The sequence below is a fragment of the Pteropus vampyrus genome, unplaced genomic scaffold, assembly GCF_000151845.1.
Source record: "Pteropus vampyrus isolate Shadow unplaced genomic scaffold, Pvam_2.0 Scaffold147, whole genome shotgun sequence".
NCBI lineage: Eukaryota > Metazoa > Chordata > Mammalia > Chiroptera > Pteropodidae > Pteropus > Pteropus vampyrus.
This window is the reverse complement of record NW_011888928.1, coordinates 282,807-301,467: the sequence shown is the minus strand read 5'-3', so window position 1 is coordinate 301,467 and position 18,661 is coordinate 282,807. Positions and strand designations below refer to the sequence as shown.

At 50.6% G+C, this 18,661-nt stretch overlaps 1 long non-coding RNA gene across 1 annotated transcript in view; it reads right to left on the bottom strand.

The window, feature by feature from the left end:
* Positions 1–1,034: 1,034 nt before the first annotated feature.
* Positions 1,035–18,661, bottom strand: part of LOC111745172 — a 39,034-nt gene continuing 21,407 nt past the window's right edge. The window contains exons 2-3 of the long non-coding RNA XR_002782534.1: positions 14,496–14,771; positions 1,035–1,050 (exon numbers count right to left, since the gene is read on the bottom strand). This is a non-coding gene — a long non-coding RNA (uncharacterized LOC111745172). The remainder of the gene's footprint in view (positions 1,051–14,495; positions 14,772–18,661) is intronic.

Sequence of the window (18,661 nt, the reverse complement as noted above, 5' to 3'; positions counted from 1 at the left end):
CCAGGTGCATTTCCTGAGCTTCTCGGCCAAGGTGGCCCCCGCTGGGTGGAGGAGGGAACTGACTTTGTGTCTGAACAGGACTCATCAGGCCCTGGAGCTGTGTATACATCTGTCTCAAAATCACGTACCCTCCCGAGAAGTCTTCAAGGGTCCCAGCTGTAACTGGTGGGCAATTACAGGCTCTCCACTAGGTGTGCAAAGGCTCTCTCTGGAGGGGATGGAGGAGGTTGGCTTTTTGAGGCCTCCTTCAGCCAGTGCTCACTTGCCAGGACCTGATGGAGCGTGGCACCGTCTTGGGGTCCATGTCTGGTAGAGCCCTGGGGCCTCGCCAACCTGCGGCCGCTCCTGGGGACCTGGCCCCTTGGGATCCCAGGCAGCCTTCTGCTGGCCAACCAGTTCCTTCCACCTTGAATTTTTTTTACTACAAATTGAGACCTTAAGGTCATGTCCTTGAGGCCCCAGGCTTGAACACTGGCCACATTCCTATCTCGTGGCCTTTGCCTTAGCGATGCCCTCTGCCTGAGATGCTCCCTCTCGGTCTCTCTCAGGTTACTGACCAAATGTCGGACGCCTCAGAGAGGCCTCCCTGGCCCCATATGAAACCTCTATCCCTCCTCTCAGCCCTCCCCACTCCCTTCCCTGCTTCGCTTCCCCACAAGGCAGTTACTGCCCTCGGACACCAAAGTCACTTCTAGTTCACTTGTCTACACGCTGCCTGTGGCTCCCATTGGAACAGCTCCACGGGAGCAGGGATTTAGGCCTGCTTTGTTCACTGTCGTATTCCCAAGTCTAGAACAGCTCCTGGCACATAGTGGGTACTCAACAAACATCTGCTAGGATAATCAAAAAATGATCTTACTCTTTGGGTTTCCATATAACTCAGGAGCCCCAAGTTGGTTTGTTCTATAGATGTGTGTGTTTTGTGCAGTGGATTTTTAAAATGTGACTTTAAAAAGCACTGAAAAGACCACGTGCTCTCTTGTCGGCTGCACTCCCCAGCACGTGCTGGCCTTACACCAACTCCGAGCACCCACCTCCCCTGCCTGGAACCTGAAGGCCTTGGTTTTGCAATTCCTAATATAACTTAATTGTCGAGACAGCTCTAACTTGTCCCTGGGGGAGAGGGCAGTGTTATACATCAAGCATAAGCATCATCATCATCATCGATTGTCGTCGACTGCATGTTGGTCGTGTGCACTGCGCTAGGCACATGACACACATCATTTTAATCATCCCACCAGGGCATTTAGCAGAAGGGAATCGAGTGCTGAGACTTAAATGACAGATCAAGGCCACAGAGTAAGTGGGACACGAGGCCTTGAACCCAGGCTTGTCCAACGGTAGAGCTGGGTGCTGGGCATCATGTTCAGAAAACATTCAGTTTATGCCACGTGGGAGTTGGTAACGCTGTACCAAGGAAGTGCAGAGAGGTCCCCATGCACGTGATCAACTCTTGGCTTCGACGAGGCTGGACTGTATGTATATCTGCTCCCCTAGTCATCTCAGAGATGACTTTAGCTGGCACACCAGCAATGACAGCAGCACAGGATCACATGACCAGGGACACCAGTGGTGGGAAAGTGATTTCTGTTCACTCCTGATAAATTCCAGGAGAAAGTCTTGGGTTGGTGCTGTCGCATCCTGAACACCTAGACATGTCTTACTTCAACAGGGAGAGGACTGGTCACCAATTTGAAGCTCTAGGCGGGCGGCAGTATTAGCTTACACCTGATCGCATGGGTTATTTTCCTGCCATTTAGGGCAAGCGATGCTACCTTCTCTTATTTAGGGTAGTGGAATCTTGTTCTTTTTGAAAAACGATAACAGCTGTTTTGGAAAAAAGTAAAATAGTAGCACAGGTAGCAGAGAGATACGGTGAAGACTGTGGAAAGGTGAGGGGTTGGCTGGCGTCTGGCACAGAATGGCTTGGCGCACCCAGGACTGTCTACCCAGTGATGTTCTTCCGTTGTCTAAAGACACTTTGGGTACCACGGACCCAAAACTGAGCTCCGGATGTCACCTGTGCACTCATGGCTCCTGCGTCGCCTTCCTCCAGTTACTCAGGCAATAGTCTCAGCTGCTTCCTGGCCCCATCGTTCCGTTCCCACTGCAATGCACCAGCAAGGCCTGCTGCTCCTTCTTCAAAGTACAGCCGCAATCAGAGCCTTGGCGCCTCCTCCCTGGGCTGGCAGCCATCCCCTCTCCTCTGAATTAGGTCAACTGCTTCCTGACTGGACTCTGACCGTTTACCCAGAGTGTCTCCCGCACCGTCCACGGCTCCCACTCGCTCGAGGACGAAGTCCCTGTGGTCATCCGCAGGCCCTGCAGCATCCGGTCCCCATTCCCCGCCCACTCTGCAGCCACGGGCCTCGTCCCTGTCCCTCGTCCCTCAGACTTGCCCGGCTCACTTCCCACATCCGAGTCTTTGCCCCGGCTGCCCCTCCTCGCGGGGACCCCTTTGCCCCAGTACCCCATGGCCTGCGCCCTCACCCCCGTCCTGTTTCCTCTCAGAAGTTCTCAGTGAGGTCTTCCCTGCCCATCACATCCGCAATTTAACTCCTCCGCCCAGATAGTTCATATCCGATTCCCTGTTTTACGTTTCCACTCTTCGTATCTAACGTACTATGTACCTTTACCTAGTTATCTTGCTTGCCATCCCCCTGCGGTCCCAGATGTCAGCACCACGAGGGCTGTGATTACCGACTGTGCCTTACAGCCTCAAGACCTGAAATAGTGCCTGGCACATAGTAGGCGCTCAATAAATATTTCTTGAAGAACTGAACCTAGGGCAGTCCGCGCAGAATCGACCCTTAGCCTGCTCTTCACAAACAACGAAGAGAAAGGATTTAGCCTCTGGTGATGAGATGTCAGCAACCTGGTCTCTAGGGACTGCAGAAAGGACAAAGCTGGCAGACCACCTAGCCTGTCAGGCCTTTCTGGAAAGCAGGGAGACTGCCACCTGGTGAATAATTCACCTGCAGTCAGCGGCCCCAAATGCTGTGTTGGCAAAAATCAAGCGGCCTGTAGAACCATTTCTTATAGTTAATGGGCTCAAAACCAGGGTCTCCAAGTGCTTATATCTCCATCCTACTAATTTCAGAGGAGCTGAGCGATTGGCTGCTCTTGACCAGTAGTTCCCTGCGCGTGCCTGCTCGGTACACTCACCCCTGCCTAAACAAGCCAGCTGAAGGACAGCCGTGTCACTCTGCTATTAAAGTGCAATTTAACGATGCCTTGAAATGACAGTGGCATCTGTGCGTAAGCAGCATGACATGTTAAGCCTCCCCTTGGGGACAGGAACCTGCTTTATTAAAACTGCCATAGCGACGAGGCACTGTAAAGTCGCATCTGGAACGCAAAAACATATGATCTAATCTCCTCGCCCAGCACAGCCCTAATGCAGATGGACGGCTCTGAAGGGAGGGGAAGAACCTGGAAGACGCGGCCACACAGAAATAAACAGGCCCGTTTTCAATATTTTAAACGAAGCCAGGCCAGCCAACCGAAACTTATTTTGTCCAACATAAACCTGGGGACACAGAAACAAAAACAGACTCGGTTTTTTTCCGTGATCAAACCTTCCTACCTTGCTGGGCCAGGGGTGAGGTCACCCTGACACCTCTCGGTGACTCTCACGGGCCAGGGAGGCCCCACCACTCTGATGATGGTACTTAAATTTTGGTTCCCGAACCACTCGCCAGGAACCTGGCTTTTATCCCCTGACACACATCGGCCCACCCACGATGTGACTGCTTTTTTGGGGGCCTCTTAATGTACCACCTGTGCTATTATTTACTTGATTTGATATTCTGCTTTAAAGTGACTTTAAAAAAATAAACTTGAATTTCAATCCAAGTAATTATGTGAAATTCTGGATTTGATGTGCTAATGCTGTATTTTTTTTTTTTAATGGATATCGAAATAAGTTCGTAAGGAGTAAAATCAGCATCTGTTGATTGATACAGGTGATGCATGAATTGACCTCATGTATCACCTGTATCATTAAGTGAGGCATTTTGGGAGATGCTGCGATAATTTGCTCTTCTAAAAGTCTAGGTCAGAGCAACTGCTACCTATGGGGACTGAGCAGGTGCTGGGGGCTTTCAAGATTCAAAACATGACCCAAATTTTGCCATTCCTGGGGCTTAGGTGGCTCATATCCACTTCCTGCCCTCGAGGCCTGTGACAGCTGAGAGCAGGTACACCATGTATCCGTCCCAGACAAACTCCTATGGCCCAACCTGGGTGGCACAGGAAGCACTGGTTTTGATAGGTAACCGATGAGATGATGCCTTCCAATGTTTGTAGGTAAATAGTTAGATTCTGTGATGTTGGGCTCTCCTTGGGAAAGTCCTGGGAGGCGGGACACAAAGTTAAAAATAAAACCCAGAGTCTCGACTTATATCTGTGTCTAACCAGTATCATCTCTCACCTGGACTACTGCAGAATTATAATTGAGAAAAATAAATGTAAAGCCCAATGCTTGGCATACAGGAATCATTTAATTCATGCTAGCTTTTAAACATTTTAATTATTGTAGCTCCCAATTATACTGTAGCACAGAAGTCACAAACCACGTGCCTCTGGAAGAATCTTGTCTGCACGTGTGTTTGATTTAGGTCTGCTCAAAAGCGTGTAAGAATTTGAATTAATTGCTAACTTTGTATTTTTAATTGGGAGATTACACATCAATCCAGCTTTCAGGCTTTGTTTGAAAAATATAAAGACCTGGCTTTGATGACCCAAAGGTAGAGAAGCCAAGGCTTCTCCATCCTACTAATTTCAGAGGAGGTTGTAGAAGGCCTCCATCTGGCTGGTTTTCTTGGTCCCTACCATGCCCACGTCTGTCTTTTGCAGCACCTGCCAGGCCCTGTCGGAACTGAGTTTGCAACCCTTAGCTGATGCTATTCCGGCTGAAGGGACCAGCTAAGTAAACCTGCAAAGTAGTACTTCCTGTGGCCCAGAAACCCACAGAGAGCAGGCTTTAAGTGGAGGAAGAGAGGCTGTGAGTCTGCTGGGTAAAGGCTGGAACGGAGCCTTGACCTGGAGGGCCCTGAGCTTGAGCCACAGCTGGGAAAGCACCTATGTCCTGCACTGTCTTCCAGCGAATGGTGTCCATCCACCAGGCTGGAATTCACATTGGCAGCCCTGATCTGGTCCCTCAGTGTCCCTGGAATGCCCGATATGTCACTGGATCATATTGTGAGCTGCCCGTCCATGGCGACACCTACTTAATCACCATCAGACCCCAAGTGCCCCAGAGTAGCTCTGTCTCTATCATGGGGTGAGACAAAGGCCTGGGGGACAAACCAGAGGCCACATCTGGGCAAAGGGCCTCTGTTGTTTTCCAAGCTTGGGCTGGAAAGTGCTCCTTGTTATGTCTTGGCAAAAACAAAACTCAATTCAGAATGACACTAGATCCCCAGGACCTGTTTCTCAGAGCAGGTTTCCTCACGATGGTGGCACAGGGGAAGCCACGCTGATTCTTGGATATCACAAAACAAAGTCAAATGTAATTCCTGTTTTTAGCTATAAAAAGCCAAGGCTCGAAATTGGTTCCCAAACCCGAAATCAATTAAGCAGATGTCGACGAGGCAGTATTAGAATTTCATTAATGAACATTGGATTGTCAGAGAGATCATGAAGTTCATTTTTCCTTCTCTGCCTTCTGCTGGCTCTGGTTGCAGAAGCTTCTGGGAGAAAATTCTGATAGGGTCATGCTCCATAGGGGAGTTGGCAGAGGGACTCTGGGAAAGGGCTGGTCGCTTGTATAATCAATGGCACCCAGCAATCATTGGTCATTTCCTCTCTGAGAAGCTCCACCCAGAAATGTTCCTTTCACTTGTAATTCTCCAACGCACTGCCCTTGGCAGAAGCTCTTTATTCAACCATGAGGGATCTCCAGGGTGTTCTGCCCATTTTCCAGTCACCTAGCTCCTGGCCCGGTGGGTGCTGTTTGCAAAGCAGCTTGATGTCTGTGCTAAGCCCGAAAACTCATTCCTCCTCCCCCAGTCTCTTCATCTCTGTAAACGGCACCACCATCTGCCCAGCAGCTCAGCCAAAAACCTAGGAGTCATCCTTGATTCTCCTTCCCTCCCCTCTTACTTGCAATCCATCACCAAGCCCTGCCCGCCCGACCTTCAAAACGGAACCTGCTCCATCTACCCCTCTCCCTCTGCAGTGCTCCCATCATCTCCCACCTGGGCTTTGCTGATTCCGCTTTAGTCCCTGGGCCACCCCCTCTCGACCTGCAGCCGGAGTGAGCCACTGAAACATGAATCGTGAGCATCTGACCCGCTCAGAACATTTCAGTGACTCTCCGTTGGCCTTCCCCATCTCCTCTCTGCCCTCACCCCCAGCATTCTCCCGCTCACTCCCCAAGTCCTGCTGGCTGTCCTTCCTGCCACATGGCTCTTGCACTTGTCCTTCTGTCTGTGATGCTCCTTCCCTAGTTTCCATGTGATGTCTCCTTCTCATGGTGCAGGGCTTGTCACCCAACCACATTGCCCCTGCTAGAGGTGATGCCCCTCCCTGAGTCCCTTGCTCTTCTTCTCTGGTGTGGCCGAGACCCTGGGTTACTCACCAATATCTGTTTCCCCTTCTTAAGAAGTTCTGATTTTAATCTTCAATGCGCTTAGCTAGGAAACTACGTTTCCCAGACTCTCTTGTAGCCACACGTGGGAGTGGTCCTTCCTGGCCTTCCAGATACCTCTGCCCAGCTCTGCAGCCCAGGGAGCTGACCTGGACGAGCTGCATCCACAAGTGTCTACCCTCTGGCTTTAGGCCGGGTTTGGTCAGTGGGGGGCCCTGAGGGGACATCACCAAAAGAAGAGACTGAGGTTGGGGTATGGATCCCTCCATCTCCTTCCTGGTGGGGTCAACAGAGTGACACTTCTGATGGGTGGCCCTTTGTGTCTCTAGCTTCCAGTAACTCTTCCCTATCTTCATCCCCTTGGTCTTGGGGTGGGGATAACCCCACTGCTACTAACTAACCTTGGGTTAGTTAGCGGTTTCCCCACATTTGCTCACACCTTACAGCCAAAGTAGTTAAAGCCTCCGTGAATAACCCAAATCTGAGTGTGCCCCCCGTTTCTTGCCAAGATGGTGTGGCTACGTAAATAAATTTTGTCTGTGAAATAAAAATTGTATGTGATGTCAGTTCCTTTGAAGGACCTCATCCCAGACATCCATGAGGAGACCTGGAAATGGAAGCCATGCAATAAGCTGGGAGAATAGAGCGCTCCTCTGATAACCCTGAAGCCACCATGGCAGCCCCGGCCTGCCGTGCGACTTCCAGACAATTTTATGTGAGGGGGAAGCAAAATTCTATCTAGTTTAAGCCACTGCTACTTTACATTTTCTTTTACATGCAGCCAAACTGAATCCCAATACACTTAGCTTCCAGAATTTCAGTAATCTCCCAAGTGTTGCTAAATTGAAAAAAAAAAAAACCCAAAAAACAAAACTTGCAGGAATGTGCTTGGCAAGTCGAACACCAGGGTGGGTCCGAATGAGCCTCTTCTTCCTGACACAACCTGTGCCGACATGTTTTTCTAACTCCAGTGAGCAGCGGCAGGAACGTCAGCAGTTGCTATCTCAGAGAGGCTGAGGTGGAAGTTACCACTGATTTGGTATCCAGGACCTGGGCACACTGTCCTGGGCTTCCAGCCATTTGGCCCCTGCGGAGACCTAAGCCTGCAATTTAGAATTGATTTCTGGATATCAGTCTGCAGCTCAGGGTGTGGTTTCCTTGTGTTCACAGATGGAAAGTGAAAAACAAGCGCCTGGCCAGAAACCCTCCCAAGGCCTTTCCTCAAAAGCCCGAATCCCCGCACAAGCAGCCCTCCAGGCCGAGGATCCCAGGCCTCTCTGGGAATCTGGTGAGGGTCTTGGACCCAGGAAAGCAAAAACAGGCAAACAATCTGCATGCGATTCCTACCCTCCCCTGCTCGAGGCCCACCCAGGCCTGGGCCTCGCCCCTGAACTTCTGACTCTGAAGGCTGGCTGCCCTGGACAAGCTCCTCTTGGCGGTTCGCAGGCATCTGCCACGTAGGAGTCCAGAAGTGAGCCCCTCACCCTAGCATTCCCCACCTCCGTAAACAGAAAATCCCTCCTTGTAGCTGGTTAGGTCAAAATCTTGGAGTTATTCTTGATTTCCCTCTCCCGCTCCACATCAGACCCATCGGCACATCTTATCAGCTCTGTCCGCCATGAATGTGTGGCATCGGACTCTTTTTCCCACTTTGGTCCGAGCCTCCATTATCTCCTGCCTGGACCTCTGCGGCAGACTCCTCTCCGGGGTCCCTGCTCGCATGGCATCCCCCAGTCTCCATGGAACAGCCAGAGGCATCACATTCACATGTGAGGCAGATGAAGACCTTCCTCTGCGCGATGTCCACGTCACTCAGAAAGCCAAAGTCCTCTTCCTGGTTCGAAGGCCCTGCGTGACCCACCCCATTAGCTCTCAGACCTCACCTCCTTCTGTCCCTTTGTTCACCCTGCTCTGCCACTCTGGCCTCTGGACTGCTCGGTGAGCCCGCCAGGACTGCGTCTGCCCCGGGGACTTTGCACTCACTGTTCCCTCTGCCTGGAATACTCTTCGCAGGGGAATCCCCTTGACTGGCTCCCTTACCTTCTGTGCCTTCTCGGTGAGGCTGTGCCCTACGTACAATCGCAGCTCTGCCTTTCCCCACCCCTCTCCTTGCTTTGTTCCCCTCACCACTGTCCACTGTCTTATGCACTACGTATCTCACATAGCTTTTTTTTTTTTTTTTTTAATTAACTCAGAGTAGAAAGTAAGCTCCATAAGAGCAGAGATTTTGCCTATTTTGTTTGCTGTTGGATCCCCTCTGGCACATTGCAGGTGCTCAATAAACACCTGGTGAATGAATGAATCTGGTCCACCCTCTGGGCACCCTGCTTTGGAGAGAGCCTGTGATGGTGCCATGGCGCCTCCTGGACTTGACTGCATCGACCTTAGCTCTTGCCTTTTCTTTTAGGGAATCGCCCTTACCCTCCTCTCTTAGTCTTCATGGTTCATGGGCGGTTGGCCTCATCCCTGGCTCTAGGAATGTGCATGTGACCCAGGCCAGCCAATCACTGTGCTCCATCCCCTTGAATGGTTCATGGTTGACCCGATGCCACAGAGAGTGCCAGGTTGGTCTGGGGGCTTTTATTGGCACTCACAGGAGAGAGAAACTCCTTCTGTAAGGGTGGAGCATTCCTGTAGGTCAAGAGACACCAGGGATGTGTTTGGAAAGCTGGGCTGAGTGAAACCAATGTGGAGGAAAGCTCAGGCAATGGAGATGGAGCGACAGATGACATCCAGAGAGATCCTGGGTCCAACCACAACTGAAGCTTGAAATTTACTTGCACTTTTCATTTACACGAGTCAAATAAACTCCTCCTTTCAGTTTGCTCAGAGAGGTCAAGGAACTTTCCCAAGGTGGTCAGTGGCAGAGTGAGGATCTGAACTCAGCTGTCTTGTCAGAGCGTTCTCATCCTTACATGTGTAGTGAGAGCACTTTCATTTAAAGATGTACTGAAAGGCTAATCATTCTTTTAAAACGTGGATCTTTCACAGGTCATGCGGTCTTGAGGGGCACATTTGAAATCCAGCAATCTCGGGGGGCCTCTAAAGGCATGTTGTTTCTAGCTGGCATGCACCCTCAGAGATGAGCAGTGGAGAATCAATGCCTGATCGTCTGGGGTCTGGGCTCGACTGTCTCCTTAACCCTCAGACACAAGAGTTACCATCATGTAGCTCCCATACTACTGTGGCCCCCGCATTATATGCCCATGACTCACACTTGGGAAAGCTCTTTCCTTTTCCATTCTGCATCCTGCTGGCAAGGTCAAGAAGAAAGTCTCAGGGAGGTGCTACCTGACCTTTAACACCTCTCTCAAAACTGCCCATCGCCCTTTGTAACAAAGACATGCCAGCCTCACGGGAGGCAGCATCTCGCTGAAATGTAAAAACACCGCTGTTCTCATCATACTTGGTTTGGCAGTGACCTTTAGCAAAGGCAATGGATACTAGTTTTTCCTTTACAGTCATAATTTAGAGCTTCCTTAAGCTTCAAAAAATAAGTCCAGTTAAAGAAAATTTCAAATAATGCAACAGACAGCACTGGGATGCTGCAAATATTCTCTTGCTCCAGGTGAGGACTGTGTCTAACTCGTTTTGGTGTCTCGGAGCCTGTCCGAGCGTCCGAGGCTCACCAAGGGTTTGTCTAGATTGAATTAAGCCAGTAAACCCTGGCAGAGCCTACTGACTGAAGGACACATGCAAACGAGACTGGGGCTTCCGTGTGCTTCTCCCTTATCTGCTTGATAAAGACGGCCAGCCAAGACCCTGCTGGTCTCCAAGGGTCATCCAAACCCAAGGACCTGCCCAACGGCCTTGAAAACATATTGATAATCGAGGCCACTTAATGACCGATATGCACTGGGACCAGTTCCCTTGGGCGCTTGACATTTCTGAGTGACAAATCAGGGAGCTGTGTCAAATGCGTGTATGGAAAGGGAAAATGGATACACAGTCCCCCTGCCCTTGCAATTAGGAAACAGGACCACGGGACTCCCCTCTGTGCTGTGTCCCACACCAATTCTCTCAACCAGGCCCTAATTAGGATGGACGGCTGTTCTCCACCCTGGGACTGGAAGAAAGCCTGGAATTATCTTAGTTGAGAAGTCTCCAGCCCCAAGAACTGTCGGAACTGCCGCACGGATGAGCAGAAAATAGCAGATGATAAATTTTTTAGGACCACCCTCTGTGTGCCAGTTGTCGCAGACTGTGAGATAATGTGCTGGCCTTTTTGGGAATATGCATTATTGATCTGGGTCTGTCTAGTGGTTTATAAAAAGCTCACACCCCCACCCCCCGCCCCGCCCCACCCACTGCCACATTCCCATCCTTCACCTCCTGAAAAGAGGGCAGCCTCCTTCAAAAGCCTGTTCTGCCGTCGGATGGGCTGGCTGGTGAGCGGAAGGCTGGTGAGCTATGCAAGTCAGTGCTGTGGGTGGGGTGGGGGGTGGCAGAAGCGAGCATGAGGGCTCTAAACCCACCACCTACCATATCTACTTCCTGGGATTTATCTTTCAGAAACACTTGCTTGGATGTCCAAATAGGCACGTACAAAGACATTTCCGGCAACGGTATTTGTACCAGTGAAAACGAACACACACACTAACGGTCTAGAAACGACTCAATAGCTATCCCAGGAGACTGGCTGAGTAGAGCAGAGCAGTGGTTAAGACCTTGGGTGCTGGGTTCAAATCTTGTTTAGCCACGTTACGGCTGTGTGACTCTGGACAAGTCACTTCACTTCTCTGTGCCTTCGTCTCTCTAGCTATACAATGAAGAGAACGAATCTGTGTCCTCTGAGTAAGCCATGATTTTCTTGGCTCTTCCCTTCTGTCTTCATCACACCCGCAGCTCCTTTCCCTATATTTGCATATCCTGTCGGTTTGAGAGTCACAGATGCAAACTTACAACCAGATTCTGACACGAGGCTTCGTTAGATCACGTTGCTGCAGCAAAAATGTGCTGTTCCTAAGAATGGGAGTTCACTCACTCGCCTTGGTTCGGGCTCCAAATCTGCGAGTCACCCCGGATGTTCCCCTTTTCCTTAACTGCGCCCTCCAACCCATTGCTCATTGTCTCGGCCCTTCCGTTTTTCCCTTGGTCCCAGCTTCCATCGTCACCTGCCTAGTTGCTGCGCTGGCCTCTTAATGGGTGTCCCTGTGCCTGCTCCTGCTCTCTGAAATCTAATTTCAACATAACAGTCAGAAGGATGCTGTGGGAGCCTAAGGCAGGTCACGGCCCTGCCTGCTCAAGGCCTCCTATCCATGTCCGCCTCACTAAGAATACAACTCAGAACCCGCACCATGGCCACAAGGCCCCACACGACCTGACCTCAGTCAACTCCTGGTCCCGTCTCTATTTACACCCCAGCTCTGTCCACTCCCCCTCGCAGGCATTCTTTCGGTCCCAACCCACTAAGCTCATTTCTAACTCAGTATCTTTGCCTTTCCTGTTCTACTTAGAATGGTCCTCCCTCAGTCCTCCAGTTCCCAGCACAGTACACTGCAGAGAGTGGATGCTGAATAAATCTCAATTGAATGCATGAATGGAAGCCCGGGGTGTCTTGAATTCCCAGGCATGACTATGACCAAAATAGCTCAAGGGGCCCCACAAGGCAAGACCAAAGTGCCCTCAGGTCCAGGTGCTACCTGCAAGTGCTCTTTGCAAAATTCTGCCAGAAATGAAACTCATGCACCTATGACCGAGGTCTGTAGACTCCCCATGGTTATCAAACACGGCTTGTGCTAAACGGTGCCAGGGAGATAGGTATCATGTGTACAAAAGCTCTGGGCTCTGATTGCTTTGGCTGCAAATTCTTTTTGCACTGAAAAGGTCCCTGAGAAAATCTATACTTGTGATCATTAATACAAATCATTATAAGGAATGACTTAGATTTATATCAATCACCTTTTCTTGGCAGTTAAAAGACTGATTCATGTTTTTAATAATGGATCCAAAAGGGGTGTATAGATTTGCAGTTTATCACAATTTACATTGGGTTGCGAAGGCTTACCCAGTAAGCCTTTAAATTTATTGCTACCGGTGATATTCCATTGTCCTTTGACAGTGGGCAGAGGCTAAAGGCCGACTCCTCCCCTGGTCAACTACTGGCATTCCTTACCACAACCCAGGAGAGCCTCCAAAATCTGGCTCCACCCCCTCTCCCCAGTCTCATTTCCTATACGCCTTTCTAGGCTCCAGCCACATCCATCTCTTTGGTCCTGCCTCAGGGCCTTTGCACATAGTACTCTCCCTGCTTGGAAGGAAGGCTTTTCCCCACATCTTCACAATACATGGTGGTATTGATGATGAGAAGAGAAATCTAAGTCACAGGAGAAAGAAAATGCACAAGGCCCGTGTGCCATCCAGAACGGTGGCCATAAGCCGCAAATGGCTACTGGGCATCTGAAAGGTGGCTAGTCCTAATTGATAAGTGCTCTAGGTGTAAACTTGACAGACTTTGAAAACAATATTAAACACGTAAACATCTAATTAATCATTTTCATATAGATTACATTTTGAGATAATAATTTGGATACACTGGGTTAAATAAAGTATGTTATTAAAATGAATTTCACCAGTTTCTTTTTACTTTTTAAAAAAATGTAGCAAATACAAAATTTTAAATTACATGTATCATTTGCATTTGTGGCTGGCAGTATAATTCTATAGGGCAGAATTATAGGGTAGAGCTGGTGTTGGGTTTAATGGGGAGAAATGGAACCCTTAAAATCAGTAAATTCAAGGGGAAGAAGACACAAGATAAGGAGAAAAAAGGTTTATACTGAGAGAGAGCCCCAAGGGTGAGCTGGAAATATAAGTGGAGTCTGAGCCAGGAGAGCAGAAGGTTCAAGCGAGACTGACTCTGGAGGCCTCGCTCTTGGTGGCCACATCTATGGGGTCTTGTCTCATGCAAATGAAGACACTCACAGCTTGGGGGGCGGGGCCCATGGTCTTGCTTAGAGAGCACGAGGAGTCAGGATGCTTTATACACAGTGAATCACGGATGTGGCCCAGGGGTGGCTTGTGTGAGTAATAAAAGGAAGGCAAGGAGGCCACAATCCCTTGGACGTAGCATTCGGGAGCCCTTGTCGTGCCTGCCATCGGCGTAAATGAACCAAACCTTGGCAAGAGCCTATCTCGCCTGCTCTACCTGGGGCACATAGTGATGTGAGGGGAGGAAGCTCAGGACCACAGGCACCGAGCTTATCCTCCTGAGGCACCGTCTTTGTGAACTGGGTCAGGACACTGCCCATAGGGATGGCTTCCTGCTCCCGATGTCACCAAGGAACGCTGAGTCCACCCACAGCTTTTGAGATTGGTGGAGCAGGGGTCCATGCATGTGTGTACAAGCTCACATGCATGCACAGTGTCAGCTCAAACATCACCTCCCTCTGGCAGCCTCTCCCTGATTTCCAGTCCAGAGGAGCTCTGACCACCACCCCATCAGGCACAGCACCCTCCTCAGTTTCATTGGAGCGTTTCTCCCTTCCTGAAATTATGTTACATGTGAATTTACAATCCTGCTGATTATCCGTCTCCCTCACTCTATGAAACTAGGCACTGTGCATTTCTTACTCATTACAGAAGTTCCAGGCCCTAGACTGTTGCCTGGCACATAGCAAGTATTCAACAGAAGTTGGATAAAATATGAATTGGTCTTATCGTGTCTTCTCCTTAAGACTTTGGAGAAATCTTCAAAGGGTTTTCTGCACTAGGGAAAGGCTGGAGACCCTTAACCTTGACCCACCTGCAAATCCACAGGTGTGGGGCAACCCCTGTGACTTGGTTAAATCCACTGGAGGTAAATTCTACAGGTTGATGCAAGCATCTTGCATCAGGAGCCTTAGCCCCAGTAGATGGGCCCGGTGACCCTGGGTAGATGCCACCCGCTCACTGGAGTGCTTACCGAGCTCGACGTCCTGGTCGTCCGTCAGCACCAGGATGATGTTGGGGCGGATGTTTTTGCGGTCCCTCTGAAACCTGCCTTTTAGGCGGTGGTGTGACAGGAACGTGCAACTGCCGCCCAGCAGAGAGAGAACAGTTGCGGAGAGCAGGCAAAGCAGGAGGCCAGGGCGTGCCATTTTATGTTTTTGCTGATCTGTTGCTTCTTGCTGGAGGCAGGAGTCTGAGGTTGTGTCTCGTGGATCTGCTTCTTTGCCCTCTTCTCTCTCTGTTCACAGATCTAAAGGAGGAGGAAAAGAATCAGGTCAGTTTCTTTGCACAGGCTGCCTGTCTGCTGCCTGTCTGTTTGGACTTGCACGACGTTTACTATGATGGCCTCTGGCACGAACACTGAAAGTTGCCCTCATCAGGGACAGTTATAGCAGAGCAAATATCTAACTCAGCCAAAGAAAAGTATTTGCAGTTCATTCGGATAATAAGCTGGTAGGAAAGCCTTCTGTGACCGCTTCTGCAGAGAGAATTCTCCCCTGGACCAGCGAGCCTGTGGATGTGTTGGTGGCAGATCAAGTCCCAAGTCAGAGAATCAGCCCGTCACTGAATCATCCAACCACTCCAACAGACAAATCGCCCCCAGAGAAAGGGAAGAAGCCCGCTCTGAGGGATGTTTCTGATTCTCTCTTCTCTGCTGGCACCTTACGGGGGGTGCAGAGGTGAGGCAGATGTAGTCCGGCTCCCAGACAGCATGTGACCCAGAGAGAGGTCTGGACGACAGGCCAGGATGGCATCTGCTTTTGGGCTGGGTGACTCTTCATAGATTTCAGGCCCGGCTCCCTCACTCACCGGCTTTGCTGCTTCCTTCCCCATCAATAAGCCAGTGGGGAACCTCAGTTTTCCTATGAATAAAATGGGAGAGATGGCTAATACAAGGACTCAGACCACTGGGGATGTGTGTGCAGCCTCGCCGACAACGGATCCCAGAGCTGGGCAAGTTATTCACTCAAGTTTTAAGTTGCAGAGTAAACAAAATGACATTAGAGACACTTGAGGGCTAAAAAGCTGAGGTAGAAGAACTGTCACATTCCGCTGTGACCTCAGTCATCCCTCAGTCCCACCACAATCCCGGATCAGGTCAGGTCACAAGCGGTGGAGGAGGAGCGTGGGGGCGCGAATCTGGGCTCGGGCAGGTCTCGGCTCTTGCTCTGCTCTTTGCTTTCTGCGGTCATTTTTCTACTTCCTGAGGAAATGAGCCTTCGAGTCCTGTCCAGACGTAGACTTTTGGTCTCATTTATTTAAGAGGAGAGAAAGGAAGAGAGTGCGAGCGAATAGATGTGTGGAGAGGAAACCATACTCGTTAGAGTTTGGCTGAGTCACCTTCCCTGTGACCTTGAAGGAAGATGGGGAAGCCCAACCCCAAAGCGAGGGCTCAGGTAGCTCATCAAAGGCCCCAGCTTCCGCAGAGGGGGATGTGCTGCCTGCTTTGTGTTTCTTGGTGACTGCAACAGCCACCTACGGGGTCTCCCTGCTTCTCCCACCCCTGTCCCCACTGTTCTCCCCAGGGAATTTCCTAAAATTCAAATCAGATTATATCACTCGATGAGGTGCTAAGGGTACAAGATCGAAGGGTGATCACTCCAGGTTGTCGAGTGTAAGGCACTCATCTCACCTTAGTCCCAGTTCCGTCACTCACCTGCTCAGACCCTCCCCTAGTTTCTCGTGGCTCAGGGAATAAAATGTAAACTCACTACAAGTGCCACCAGGCCCATGTGATCCAGCCTCTGCCCGCTTCACCTAATTCCTCTCAATTGCTCTCCAGCCCCAGCGGCCTCTTTCTGCTGCTTGGACAAGTCCAGCTTGTTCCTGCCCCGGGGCCTTTGCACTTGCTCTTCCTTACACCCGGAAGACTCTTTCCCTAGATTTTTTTTATGATGGGCTTATTCTCCTCTGTCAAGTCTTGGCACAAATGTCACTTCTTCAGAGAGGCTGCACTGCCTGCCTGTCTCAGGTGGTGCCCCTATCCGAGGCACTCTCTGTATTTAATAACCTGTTTTACTTCCCTCATAATCCCTCTGCATAATGAATCTGCAATCATCTTATTTGTTGCCTGGTTCTCCTCATTGGAGGTTCGGCTCCATCAGGGCAGAGGCTGGGTTTGTGTTACTCACAGCTCCGCCCTCAGCACCTAGGACCATGCCTGGCACATAGTAGGTGCCAAATGCATATTCAGATAAATAAAGGAGTGGAAGTTTTGTTAAAGTTTCTGAGCTCTGCAGAGTGAGGGATGCTAGGCTTGGCGGGGCCACGCCATAACCTGGGTCTGGAGGCCCAGAGACCTGTCAGCGACGCCCTCCCCATCACTCTGCCTGGGTCACCAAGGAGGAGTTGGCCACTCTGAGTTTTCGGGGCATACTGTGATTGAAAAGACGCCAGGCAAGATCCAGGGGTGAATGGCTCTGTGTCTCCCCACCATCCACTCTCCACCCTGCTGTTGCTCCAGGAAGCAGCACTCTGCAGACTGGTTTCCGCTTCGAGCTGTTCTCATGAGTAGACGCCCTGCCGCGAGGTTGCAGGGCAGGGAGCGGCCGGCGATCGACACAATCCCTCTCCTCCTCCGCTCCCTCTCTGGCATGCAGTGGCTCCCAGGCCTTTGTCTTCCTTTTCTGGCCACAGCACCAGCTGGAGCCCCTCCTAGCTCTAGCTTTCCTTCAGTTCTGGGGTACCTCTCCCCGTCTCCTTCAAGCTTGGGGTAGCCACGGCTCCTCTCCCTTGCTAGTTCCTGGTGGCTGCATCGTTCCCAGTCTGCTCCCTCTCCCCTGCCCCGCCTCTGAAAACAGTATCTTCAGTAGCCTCTCCCTCAGGGAGGCTGGGAGCAGGAGCAGGCTCCATGCAGGGATTCAGACAGGCCATCTGTGCAGAGAGAGTCACGTTATCAGGGGAGCTGACTGGGAACCCTGAGTTTCACTGGGGAGCAAGCACCGACTTCATCTCCATCCCCTCATCCGCTCAAACACACATCTCTCCGCAGCCAGAGTCCCTCACCTGCTGTGTGTTGGGCACCTGCTTTGTGCCCCCATCGTGTGATGGTTAAGACACAGACTCTGGAAGTACTTGCTGGGTGACCCTGAGCAAGTAACTTAACAGCTCTGTGCCTCAGGTTCTTCATCTATCAGATGAGTGTAAGGGATTAACGAGTTAATATGGAGTGTGAAAAAGAAAACTTTATATCCAAGGGTAAATGGAAAATCAGCAAACCTTCCCTGTAGACCCACAGATAAAGTCAAAGAAAACAGGCACAGTGTTACTTAGTCGAACAGCGTCTAGTGCATGCTGAAGGCTCTAAACTCAGCCCGCTGTACTGGCCTGTTCTTGAACTTGCACTCTCTTATGAAGGGAGATTAGCAGGTGTTAAAGGAGTCAAAGCATTTTAGCACTATCTCTGCTGGAGGTAATGGGAGGCTTCAGAGGGGTGAAAAGACAATGTGCTCTGGCCATCTAATGGGTCCCTGAATTACTCCAGATTATTGGTCCATGTACCCCCTTGAGAAACATACCAGGATGCTCTGCGCTTTGCACTCGAACTGACACGCCAACCAGCCCACTAAAATGCACGTTCCTGTTCCTTCGATAGATGTTGATAAAATAATGAGAGCATTTCCAAGGAAAGCCCTACAACCAGCAACTCTCTTACACTAGAAATAACAACGGCAAATGCTTATCGAGCTTGCCATGCTCCAGCCCCTGCTCTAAGCATTTCACACACAAGTCGTTTAATCCGCATATCCACCCATCAATATTATACCCACTTTATGGATGAGGTAGCTGAGGCCCAGAGAGTTAAAAACACTTTCTCATGATCATATGGCTCAATAACTGGCAGAGTCGGGGTTCAAACCGAGTCTGGCCCCAGTCAGCCTGCTCAACCAGGACCTCCTAGAAGCAGATTTCCGGGCAAGCTCCTAAGAGCCTCCCAGCCTCGGTTTCCTTGTTTGCCAAATGATTCAGCAGGCAGCCAGGTGCCCTTCGAGTGCCTTTTTGGTCCTGGCCTGTGATGTGGTGGGCCAGGGGAGCTGAGAGTTGCAGCCTGGATCTGGAGCCCTGGGCCAGATGGTGGGTGGAGCTGGGGCGCATGGTCAGCCGGATTCTGTTCCTGGCACCCACACTGGTCTTCTAAGC